Here is a 12,974-nt window from a genome sequence, read left to right on the forward strand (position 1 = left end):
AATGGCATTGATAATGAGAAATAAGACAGAACTTGGTCATATTTATGTTCACATTATTAGGAAGATGGATGCAAAGAAAAGGAAGAGATTTTACTTCAATGCAGTTTCCGCTGCTGGGTGTCTTTTGGAGAGTTGTTCGATATCTGAACAGGTTGGAAAATGCGTTCAATCGATTAAGGTCAGAAGCCACACAGGAGATTTTAATGTGGCTCTTGGAGTTACAGGTTACCGATCCCTGTGCTGGGCAAATCCATTGGCTATTTTGGAATGACGGTAAGTTTGTCATTTGGAGATCTGAATGATTTATAAGTCCGTTCAACCAGGGTGTACAAACAAGGACAAGATGTGGGGAATAATCTGAATCTCACCGCTTGGCAAAGGAACCCTGGTGGGGTTGATCTATTTTATCATAGGTTTGCCTGTGATACTGTGTAGGTTCATTCTGCACTCAAGTCCAGGTTTCCAGCCTTGAGAAATGATTGAAACAATTATTTTGGTTGGCATTTTAATTATTTTCAGCCATAACACTCAGTGTGGGGCAGATTAAAAAAGATTATAAAACATAATGAGCTATTTAAAGATCAATTATGAGACAATTGTGTCATCTCGTGAGGGGCATGAGCTGAAACATAATGTGAGTGTCTTATAGTTCACTACTACTCATCTCTGCGTGTGACACAGCATTGGCAAAGATTGGAGCAGAGACAAAGAATAATACAGCACAGGAACAAGCCCTTTGGCCCACCAAGACTGCGCCGATTCACGGTTTCTATCCCTTTGTTCACATCCCGTTCACATGTCCATCAAGATACACCTTCAACGTTGCTAATGTGCCTGCTTCCACCACCTCCACTGGCAGTGCTTTCCAGGCACTCACCACCCTCTGTGTGAAAAAATTTCCCCGCTCATCTCCCCTAAACCTACCACCTCACCCTAAGTCTGTGCCCTCTTGTAGTCGAACCTTCCACCTTGGGAAAAATTATCCACTCCATTTGTGCCCTTCATAATTTTGTAGACTTCTATCAGGTCTCCCTTCAGCCTCCGGCTTTCCAGTGAAAACAATCCGAGTTTATCCAACCCTTCCTCATACTTAAAACCCTCCAGACCAGGCAACATCCTGGTAAATAAACCTTCTTTGCACCCGCTCCAAAGCATTCAAGTCCTTCTGGTAGTGTTGTGACCAGAACTACACACAATATTCCAAATGCGGCCTAACTAAAGTTTTATACAGCTGTAACATAACTTGCCAACTTTTATACTCAATGCGCCAGCCGATGAAAGCAAGCATGCTGTATGCCTTCTTGACCACCTTATCCACCTGTGTTGCCACTTTCAGGGATCAGTGGATTTGTACACCCAGACCCCTCTGTATGTCAATGCTCCTCAGGGTTCTGCCATTTACATCTTCCAATCACCTCGCATTTGTCTGAATTAAACTCCATCTGCCATTTCTCTGCCCAAGTCTGCAATCTATCTATATCCTGCTGTATCCTTTTGACAATCCTTGTCACTATCTGCAACTCCGCCAATTTTTGTGTCGTCCGCAAACCTACTAATCAGACCACTTACATTTTCCTCCAGATCATTTACATACCTTACAAACACCAAGAAATGAATCGTCTGCATTCCATTTTTGGATTGAAAATAAACGTGTTGGTTAATCTGACACTTCTAGCCTCAGCACTTTAATACTTGCATTATACTAGCGGGAATGCAGATGAGTTGGTGGTGAGAGAGTAGCAAAGTCAGAAACATATTTAAAAACATTCGTGGTTTGACTATACAAAGACCACAGACCAAGTCTCCCTCCAATACATCAAATAAAAATGTACAGTTTGTTTTAGCCTTTCTAAATTAATTAGACACCAAATGGTCCCTTCAGTCAGTTCACCATGATTGTAATTTAGTAACAAAGTAGTGAACAAGCTGTCCCCTCTCCTCATTATTCCTCCTTCATGTGCCTGCTGAAGTCTAAAAAGATTGTGTTCTGCTCCAACTCCTTTATTCCCAGGAGAGAAGAGTCATATGGACTCAAAACATTAACTGTGCCTCTCTCTCCACAGATGCTGCCAGACCTGCTGAGCTTATCCAACATTTTCTATTTTAATTCCATTATTCCCAGTGTAGCACCTTTGTTATGTCCCCCATTACAATCTGCATGCTTTCAAAAGTCAAACTGGGCATCGCCCAGCCATTGCGGCTTCAGTCATTCCTGATCCCTCCAACCATAAAAACATCCTTGACCAGAGCTCCCGAGTTTAAAACCTTGCGATCCGACATTATCTGACCTGCTCCAGGAAGATGGAAGAGACCAATTCAAAGAGTTAGGTCTCTAACTATGTCAACTTCAAGAAAAAAAAAGTATTTTAAAAAGTAAACTGGAACAAAGTCAAACTAAATAATTTTAAAGAAAATCTATGGTGGAGGGATTGTTTAAACACAAGGGCGGAGAGACATGGAAACTGTCTTACATCAATGCACATGGATAACTCTTCAAGTTGCTGTTTATTTTCTTTGATTCAATGGGACTTGTCGGATTTTGTAGCAGAAGAGAACAGTGCCAAGTCAAGAGGATTAAGACAATGTAGAGCCACAGGTCTCTGGTATAACTGCTGGAGAGGTCATGGGGCAAGCTAAGATTTAAAAAGTGCTTTACAACCAATGAAGTACTTTGAAGAGTAGTGACTGTTATAATGTAGGGAACCTAGCGGTCAATTTGCACACAGCCAGGCCGTATGAAGAGCAGCGAGATAAAATACAATGAGAAGTTGGACAAATTTAACATCTCTAACATTGTAAAACATTTCAAGGCACTTCACAAAAGCGTTATCAAACAAAATTTGACACGGAGCCATATAGGTATTAGGGCAAATGGCCCAAAGCTTGTTCATAGTGGTAGGTTTAATGAACATCTTAAAGGACGAAAGATAGGAAATGGGACGGAGAGGTTTTGAGAAGGAATTGGGGAGGCGATGGACTAATGGCTAGACTATTAATTCAGAAACTCAGCTAATATTCTGAGGACCCAGATTCAAATCCCGCCATGATAGATGGTGGAGTTTGAATTCAATAAAAAAAATACCTAGAATTAAGAATCTACGATGGCCATGAAACCATTGCCAATTGTCAGAAAAACCCATCTGGTTTACTAATGTCCTTTCGGGAAGGAAATCTGATGTCCTTACCTGGTCTGTCTACATGTGACTCTAGATCCACAGCAATGTGGTTGATTCTCAACTGCTCTCGGGCAGCGAGGGATGGGCAATAAATGCTGGCCAGCCAGCAACGCCTATGTCCCACAAATGAATTTTTTAAAATTCCAAAGCTTAGGGTTTACACAGTTGAAGGCACACAGCCATCAGAAGTAGAATGATTAAAATTAGAGGTGCTCAATTCATCAGAATTAATTGAGCACACATATCTCAAAGGGTTGTGGGACTGGAGATGACAGAGATGGGGAAGTGTGAGGCCATGGGAGGAATTTAAAGGGTGATGGGTGAACAGGCCTGGTGGGAGTTAGAGCACGGATAGTAAATTATGGATGGTCTCAGGTGGCACACGGTGGCACAGTGGTTAGCACTGCTGCCTCACAGCAACAGGGGCCCGGGTTCAATTACCGGCTTGGGTCACTGTCTGTGTGGAGTCTGCACATACTCCCCGTGTCTGCGTGGGTTTCCTCCGGGTGCTCCGGTTTCCTCCCACAGTCCGAAAAACATGCTGATTAGGTGCATTGGCCATGCTAAATTCTCCCTCAGTGTACCCAAACGGGCACCGAGTGTGGCGACTAGGGGATTTTCACAGTAACTTCATTGCAGTGTTAATGTAAGCCTACTTGTGACAATAATAAATTAACTTTAAACCTTAAGGTTTATGCTGGATAGAACATGGATGTTGCAAGACATAGACAGCTTAGATCTGATACTTTGGTTGTGGAATTGCTTAGCTCTGTCTATCACATGTTGCTTTTGCTGTTTGACACCCAAGTAGTCCTGTGTCATAGCTTCACCAGGTTGACACCTCATTTTTAGTTATACCTGGTGCTGCTCTCCCGCACTCTTCATTGAACAAGGGTGATCCCCTGACCTGGTAGAGTGGGAGATATGCTGGGCCAAAGATGTGCAGGTTAGGCCATGCTAAATTGCTCCTTAGTGTCCCAAAATGTATAGGTTCAGGAATTAGTGAGGTAAAAGTGTGGGGTTGTGGGGCTAAAGTAGGGGGTGGGCCAGGTTAGGATGCTCTGTTGGGGAGTCGGTGCAGACCCAATGGGCCAAATGGTCTCCTTCTCCTCAGTGGGGATTCTACGATTCCATGGATTCTATGATGTTGGCCAGAAGTGTGTTAGCATAATCAAGTCTAGAAGTCACAGAGGCCTGAGTGAAAAATGATGAAAAGACCAGATTATCTGGTTTGGCAGTGTTAGTCAAGGGATAAATATTGGTCAGTATTCAAAAGAACGCCCTACTCTTCTAGTGCCATGAGATCCTATCCATCCACGAGAGGGGAAATTAGGCCTTAATTTACTGTGCCAACTGAAAAATGGCACCTCTGACAGCACAGCGCTTTCTCTGCACTGGAGTGGCAACCTAAAGCTCAAGTCTCTAGAGTTGGATATCAAGCCATGAACCTTGACTCAGGACCAGAGTGTGACCATGAAGTCAAGGCAACCTGAAGAACAGAACTGGTTGTGAGGCTAAAGATCTTGAGTAGTATTAGGATCAGTTATTTGCCAGATCAATTTTTCCCTCTAAAGTGCCAGTGTGTTGGCAGACAAAAGCATAGTCATTTTTAAAATAATGCATCTCATATGTACACCCACTTCCTGTCAACCTTTTCATGATGTCAGCCTTCAGAATAGGAATGCATCTATGTAAACATGTCACACTGCAGTAATATCTTCTTGCTAGAGGAGGCGCTGCAGCTCCACCAGTGATATGAGGGTGAAATGGCACTGTGACAGAGTTAACATAGGCAGTTCGATAACTGCCAGACAGTACAGAAGTAACTGTGTTACATTTTTTTGTCGGCACGCCTATCGAGTGCGCACCAACAAAACTACACTAAATCATAAGACCATAAGCACAAGGTGATAAGATATAGGAGCAGGATTAGGCCATTCTGCCCATCGAGTCTGCTTCACCATTCAATCATGGCTGATATGATTCTCATCCCCATTCTCCTGCCTTCTCCCTGTAACCCTTGATCTCCTTATTGATCAAGAGCCTATCTATCTTTGTCTTAAAGACACTCAATGTTCTGGCCTCCACAGCTCTCTGTGGCAATGAGTTCCACAGATTCCACAGATTCCACAGGGCGGCACGGTAGCACAGTGGTTAGCACTGCTGCTTCACAGCTCCAGGGTCCCAGGTTCGATTCCCGGCTCGGGTCACTGTCTGTGTGGAGTTTGCACATTCTCCTCGTGTCTGCGTGGGTTTCCTCCGGGTGCTCCGGTTTCCTCCCACAGTCCAAAGATGTGCAGGTTAGGTTGATTGGCCAGGTTATAAATTGCCCCTTAGAGTCCTGGGATGTGTAGGTTAGAGGGATTAGTGGGTAAATATGTGGGGGTAGGGCCTGGGTGGGATTGTGGTGGGTGCAGACTCGATGGGCTGAATGGCCTCCTTCTGCACTGTAGGGTTTCTATGATTCACCACCCTCTGGCTGAAGAAATTCCTCATCTCAGTTTTATAAGAGCGTCCCTTCACTCTGAGGTTATGCCCGAATCTCCCTCACGAGTGGAAACATCCTCCCCATGTCCAGTCTATCTAAGCCTCTCAGTATTCTTTAAGTTTCAATTAGATCCCCTCTCAACCTTCTAAACTCCATCGAGTATCTACACAATTTGTGTCTGTGCATGTTTCCTCTGGGTGCCCCAGTTTCCTCCCACAGTCCAAAATTGCTAAATTGCCCCTTAGTGTCTGAAGATGTGTAGGGTTTTTTTTATCCATTCGTGGGACATGGGCGTCGCTGGCTGGCCAGCATTTATTGCTCATTCCTAGTTGCCCTTGAGAAGGTGGTGGTGAGCTGCCTTCTTGAATCGCTGCAGTCCACGTGCTGTGTGTTGACCCACAATGCCGTTAGGGAGGGAATTCCAGGATTTTGACCCAGCAACTGTGAAGGAACGGCGATATATTTCCAGGTTAGGATGGTGAGTGGCTTGAAGGGTAACTTGCAGGTGGTGGTGTTTCCATGTATCTGCTGTCCTTGTCCTTCTAGATGGAAGTGGTTGTGGGTTTGGAAGGTGCTGTCTAAGGATCTTTGGTGAATTGCTGCAGTGGATCTTGTAGATAGCACACACTGCTGCTACTGAGCGTCGGTGGTGGAGGGAGTGGATGTTTGTCGATGTGGTGCTAATCAAGTGGGCTGCTTTGTCCTTGATGGTGTCAAGCTTCTTGAGTGTTGTTGGAGCTGCACCCATCCAGGCAAGTGGGGAGTATTCCATCACGCTCCTGACTTGTGCCTTGCAGATGGTGGATAGGTTTTGGAGAGTCAGGAGGTGAGTTACTCCCCGCAGTATTCCTAGCCTCTGACTTGCTCTTGTCGCCACTGTGTTTATATGGCGAGTCCAGTTGAGTTTCTGGTCAATGGTAACCCCAAGGATGTTGACAGTGGGGGATTCAGTGATGGTTACACCATTGAATGTCAAGGACCAGTGGTTAGAATGTCTCTTATTGGTGATGGTCTTTGCCTGGCATTTGTGTGGCATGAATGTTACCTGCCATTTGTCAGCCCAAGCCTGGATATTGTCCAGATCTTGTTGCATTTGAACATGGGTTGCTTTAGTATCTGAGGAGTCGCGAATGGTGCTGAACATTGTGCAATCATCAGCAAACATCCCCACTTCTGACCTTATGATGGAGGGATGGTTATTGATGAAGCAGCTGAAGATTGTTGCGCTTAGGACACTATCCTGAGGGACTCCTGCAGAGATGTGCTGGAGCAGAGATGACTGACCCCCCACAACCACAACCATCTTCCTATGTACCAGGTATGACTCCCCCATGTGGAGTCGCACATTTATTTTTGTATCTTCATTATGAATCCCTATATCCATATATATGTAGGTTTTTTTGTAGGGTTAAGTGAATTTTGTTTATAATTGGCCCTTAGTTTGAAGGGTCAATAACTAGGAGACGTAATTTTAAGGTGAGAGGCGAAGGTTTAGAGAGGATTTGAGGAAAGATTTTTTCATCCAAACCCTGATATCTATTGATTCCAGTTTGGCTAGGGCTCCTTGATGCCACATTCAGTCGAATGCAGCCTTGATGTCAAGGGCTGTCACATTCACCTCACCTCTGGAATTCAGCTCTTTCATCCATGTTTGAACCAAGGCTGTTATGGGGATAGGAAAGGAAGAGAACCTGGGTAAGACACTTTGTCAGGGAGTCGGTGCAGACTCGATGGGCCAAATGGCTTCCTTCTGCACTGCAGGGATTCTATGATCTTCTATTCTATGACCTAATCCCACTTTCCAGCAATTGACCCTTAGCCTTGAATGTTATGACATTTCAAGTGCTCATCCCTGTACTTTTCAAAGGTTGTGAGATTTCCTGTCTCTACTACCCTCCCAGGCAGTTCATCCCAGACTCCCACCACTGTCTGGGTGAAAAAAATCTTTCCTCAAATCCTCTCTAAACCTCTGCCTCTCAGCTTAAAATTATGCCCTTTCGTTATTGACCCTTCAAACTAAGGACCAATTATAAACGAAGTCCACTTAACCCTACAAAAAACCTACATAAATGTGGACATAGGGATTCATAATGAAGATCCAAAAATAAATGTGCGACTCCACAATGGGGGGGTGGGGGGTGAATTACATCTGCAGGCCCTGGTCCAATTATCCCTCGCCCTCTGACCCTGCTTCACCTCCAAGTCTACATGCTCTTATTTACCCAAGTGCAAATACCACAGGAGACCGGCTCGCGAAATGAAATAGCGGATTAAAGTAAACAGTCGGCTGCTCTGCAACTATGAAGAACTAACCACAAGAGACTGCCAACATCCTGGCATCCGACCAGTGACATTTCTGGGGCTACCAGAACTGCATGTGCTCAGTAGCACGATCCAAAGGGAACTGTGCGGGTATTCATACAAGAAAAGAAATAGGTGAAAGTTTTATTTTAAATTAACCTTCTCAAAACCAATACGCAGTCTGGTTCATTTTGCAGGTCTGGGCATATCTGGTCATTACTTTGAACGATCGTTGGTGACACATATGGCACGTGTGTTCTTTTGAGCTGACAGCAACATCCTTTAGTATTTAAAATATAAATATAATAAATAAAATATAAGCAAATTACTGTGGATGCCTGAATCGGAAACCAAAAAAGAAAATGCTGGAAAATCTTAGCAGGTCTGGCTGCATCTGGAAGGAGAGAAAAGAGTTGACGTTTTGAGTCCAGATGACCCTTTGTCAAAGCTCATCTTTGAGTATTTAATGTTTTCAGTTTAACATTTTGTCCCGTACATTACAATAATTATCAAACACAATGTTTGTGTACCAGCAAAATTATTAATTGACTCAAAGAGATCACCATCTGGCCAGGTAGACCATAAGTATTATCTTCCAACACAACATCTTGGCTCAATGTTTTACTCCAGCACAGAATGACCCAAAGTTTGGAGAGGGCAATCAAATTTCACCAAAGTGTCCTGCTTCCTGACTAACCTTTCCCATTGATCAATGTACACAAAGAACAAAGAAAATTACAGCGCAGAAACAGGCCCTTCGGCCCTCCAAGCCTGCACCGACTATACTGGTCAACTGAACTAAAACCCCCTACCCTTCCGTGGACCATAATCCCTCCATTCCCATCCCATTCATGTATTTATCCAGACGCCCCTTAAAAGTCACTATCGTATCTAGACAGTGGCCATCATTTTATAGCCTATATTTAGTAAGTCTGTAAAGACCATCTATTGTACTGAACACAAACCTTCACTGCCTGAGACTCAGTAAGTGAACCTCTCACCGTTTTTTTTTGGTGGTTACAGTTCGGATATGTTGTTTGAAGCGGCTGAAATCCAGTCAGTCAATAACTTCATCGAACAGAATTCTCGTGGCAATAAGATAAAAAGCACATTACTGTGGGTGACGGCATCTGAAACAAAAACAGAAAATGCTGGAAAATCTCAGCAGGTCTGGCAGCATCTGTGGAGAGAGAATAGAGCCAATGTTTCGAGTCTGGATGAAATCTAGGTCATAAACACAAGATCGTCAAAACTATCTAAATTCTAACAAGTGAGTTTTTAAAAAATCCAAGCCCTTCAGGCCAGTTACAGATATTAAGATGTTTTGTACAGCAGTGAGTTTGATTACTGTATGAGGTTGTACATGTGACAGCAATGTGAACATTGCAGTAGCATTCAATGCTGCATATACTCACACAACATGCCAGTCATTGTCAGTTCAAGATACTTACCCTTGTTTTGCTACAGAGATAATGTGGCTCTGTTACTGACCTCAGCACTCAGGACAGACCATTGGTTATTAATGGGACACTAATAAGCAGCACAAGGGGGAGGGGGGGAGGTGTCTCATTACTGCATGTCGAAGGGCAAGTATGATGTCGCTTGAACTCTCAATCAGGCAAGTCTCCACGGAGTGGGGTCCATCTGCACATCAGACGTCCCAGTGAGACATTCCAGTGTCTCAGACAGTCACTCTAATCTATAGAGGGAGCATTGCAGACTGTGACCCCATTTGCGGCACGTGGCACTAAAGGAGGCGGGAGGACGTTTTGTCTTAATAAAGGGTCAACATTTCAAAATAAATAATTCACTTATTTCTTAAATTCTATCGCTAACCCCTCAAAATAAAGGATCAAGCGGCAGGGATTGCGAGCACAGAGGGATATATACAAGAGGGGGAAAAGAATCACTGCACATCTCATTCAAAGAATCCAGGCATTGGGTGGGTTAAGTCATCGTTACCAGCGACAGTCCAGGTACAGCTGGGAACTGAGCGGCGAGAGTGGAAACGGGAAAGCTCTTTAGAACATTTTAGTGACAAGACAGTTAAATTGGAGTAGATTGCTTACACTGTCTCTAAAAAACTTGCCTGCAAGGGTGAATTCACAGGCTTCTTTGTTAGACTCCCCTGCCACCCCCACCTCCTACACACACACACACACACAGCTTGGCAAGTCACTTACAAATATCGGAGTGAAAAGTCAAATCCACACAAGCCCAGCCCTGTGCTGGTTTTCTCAAAGGCATCCAGATAGAGGTAGATAATAATTACTCCCTTGAAATGGCAGAACCCTAAGGAATCTTCAGCCTGTTGGAGCAGTGTAGATGGTCCCAAGTTCTCTCAGTGTTGCTACCGTTTTAATATCGAGGGAGTTTGTGAAAGTCTCACCACTGGAGTAAATGCTTCAAGTCAGAGACAGAGTGAAAGACTCGCCTTCAGCTCAGTGGTTGCTGAAAGCAAACAACACCAGAGGGATCCCACTGCACCTCAAACAAGGCACCAACATCTCGGTGGGACACAGCGAGAGAGAGAGAGAGAGAAATAACCCCCCACCCCCGCACACACACACAGCCTGGGCCAACCTGGCTGCTGTGGAAACAGAAAGCCAGTTCCTCTTCTCCTTTGCGCAGTGCTCCTCAAAGGTTCCACTGTGCAGCAGTTAACAGTGGATACAGTTCTCGCCCTGGCTCAGGCCACTTTCACAGCATACTCTGTAGGCTGTGTCTCACTAAAGCTGCCCACACAGACAGGCCCTGCTCTCTGTGGAGAGCAGCTGTGCTGTTTCATTTTGCGCTGACGGGGGTTGATGCCATTCTGTCTGCACGTGTAACACACAAGCATGGATAATCCTCCCGGCGTCTTGAACGAAGTGACTCTCTCTGGACCCTAGCTCGGAAACAAGAGTGGTGCTATGGAGGTTTGGCACAAACTGCTATGACTCCAGTAAACAGAAGCTTCAATAGAGTTTATCACCAGGTCTCACTTTGCAAAAGTCGACCTGTAATCTAGAATCACAGAATCCCGACAGTGCAGAAGGAGGCCATTCAGCCCGTCAAATCTGCACATACTCTCTGTCAGAGCATCTTAACCACCCCCCGTCCCCCCGTCCCCCCCCCACAGCCCTATCCCCATAAGCCCACGCATTAACATTGCTAACCTACACATCTTAGGACATTATGGAGCACTTTAGTACAGCCAATGCATCTAACCAGCACATCTTTCGGAAAAGAAAATTATAGCACAGGAACAGGCCCTTCGGCCCTTCCTCCTAATGCACTGGCCATGCTGTCCAACTGAACTAAAGCCCCTTACCCTTCCCAGGACCATATCCCTCTATTCCCATCCTAGTCATGTATTTATCCAGATGCCCCTTAAAAGTCACTATCGTATCTGCTTCCACTACTTCCCCTGGCAGCGAGTTCCAGGCACCCACCACCCTCTGTGTAAAAAAACTTGCCTTGTACATCTCCTTTAAACCTTGCCCCTCGCACCTTAAACCTGTGCCCCCGAGTAGTTGACTCTTCCGCCCTGGGAAAAAGCTTCTGACTATCCAAACTGGAAACAGAAACTGGAACTTTGAAGAGAATATGACCTGCTTTTTTCCCAATGCAAACTGCAGTCAGCACACACTGACTGAAGCCTTGCTTTCCCCACTCAGACTGAAGGCCAAAGGGGAATGCTGCAGATCCACTCTCCTTCAACAGTCTCATCTATCCTTCGAAGAACTCCGGACTGCCCCGGAACAGGAGTGAGGATCCTCACTTTTCAAATGTAAATATTTGTTGTTGCTCTTGGGGGAAGTAAATAATTCTAGACCTTCCGCAAGGCAAAGTTCAAGTGCGAATGTTTCTCTGGCTAACAGTGCCTTCCAGCACATGGCTTGTAAAATAAATGCCGACATTAAAGAAAAGGAAGCATAAAGGAATGAAGCACTGGCACATCAGCTATTCATATGTGAAGCTCATTGATCAGAGATGTTTCTACCCTTGGATTTAATTTGAGCTCAAATTACATGATAAGTGGTGAAGTCAATTCCCAAGGGTGAAGAGTGAATTTGATTGTCCCAGATTCTCTCCCAGCTCAATCTGATAAAACACACAGCACAAAAGACTACTTTCCATTTGGTGCCTCTGACATCTCCCTGGTGGCGCCCAGAACCAGAATAGATGCCGCATGCAGATTCGAATCAATGGGTCCGCCATTGTCTGGAGTCATTAAACACAGCAAAACTTGTAGACAATCTGAAATATTGCAGCTGACTGAGAAATGACCTCATGCTTTTTACAAGATTTAAGGGGACCTTTCTCAGCACCATTTTTCTCTCTGTTATTGCGCGTTGCACTATTAAAGTTTATTAGTCACAAGTAGACTTACATTAACACTGCACAATGAAGTTATTGTGATATTCCCCAATCGCCACACTCCAGTGCCTGTTCGGGCACACTGAGGGAGAATTTAGCATGGCCAATTCACCGAACCAGCACGTCTCTCGGACTGTGGGAGGAAACCGGAGCACCCGGAGGAAACCCACGCAGACACAGGGAAAACGTGCAAACTCCACACAGACAGTGACCAAGCTGGGAATTGAACCCGGATCCCTGGCGCTGTGGGGCAGCAGTGCTAACCACTGTGCCACTGTGCTGCCCAAATAGGCTGGTGAATTTGCAGGAGTGGCAGTGGAGAATTCAGAGAGGAAGATAATTGTAGCGAGAAGTGTTTCCAGTACAAATTATTCTCAGCGCCATCCACCATCTCAACACATCAAAGTGACTATTTAGAAAGTGCCCAGCCTTGCAAAACAGATGAAACTCCTTCCCAGAGAAGCATAATGTTGGGCCTCAGATTCACCAAGGTGCAGTTTATCCCCATTATCAATCATAGGACATCACAGAGAGTGGTTCTATTGGAGAAAGACCAGCAATCTCTCTGATCCAATGTGTCTAAGCTAGGAACCTATAGCACTGGCTAACTATAGGTGCCTACTCCTGCATGATAGGTTTCCATGGTG

At 44.9% G+C, this 12,974-nt stretch overlaps 1 protein-coding gene across 1 annotated transcript in view; it reads right to left on the reverse strand.

The window, feature by feature from the left end:
• csgalnact1a (chondroitin sulfate N-acetylgalactosaminyltransferase 1a) overlaps positions 1-9,023 on the reverse strand; it is a 198,716-nt gene extending 189,693 nt beyond the window's left edge. The window contains exon 1 of the mRNA XM_078209835.1: positions 8,931-9,023. The gene's annotated coding sequence lies outside the window, so the exon portion shown is untranslated. The remainder of the gene's footprint in view (positions 1-8,930) is intronic.
• Between the last annotated feature and the right edge of the window lie 3,951 nt (positions 9,024-12,974).

This window comes from Mustelus asterias, chromosome 1, assembly GCF_964213995.1.
Source record: "Mustelus asterias chromosome 1, sMusAst1.hap1.1, whole genome shotgun sequence".
Classification (NCBI taxonomy): domain Eukaryota; kingdom Metazoa; phylum Chordata; class Chondrichthyes; order Carcharhiniformes; family Triakidae; genus Mustelus; species Mustelus asterias.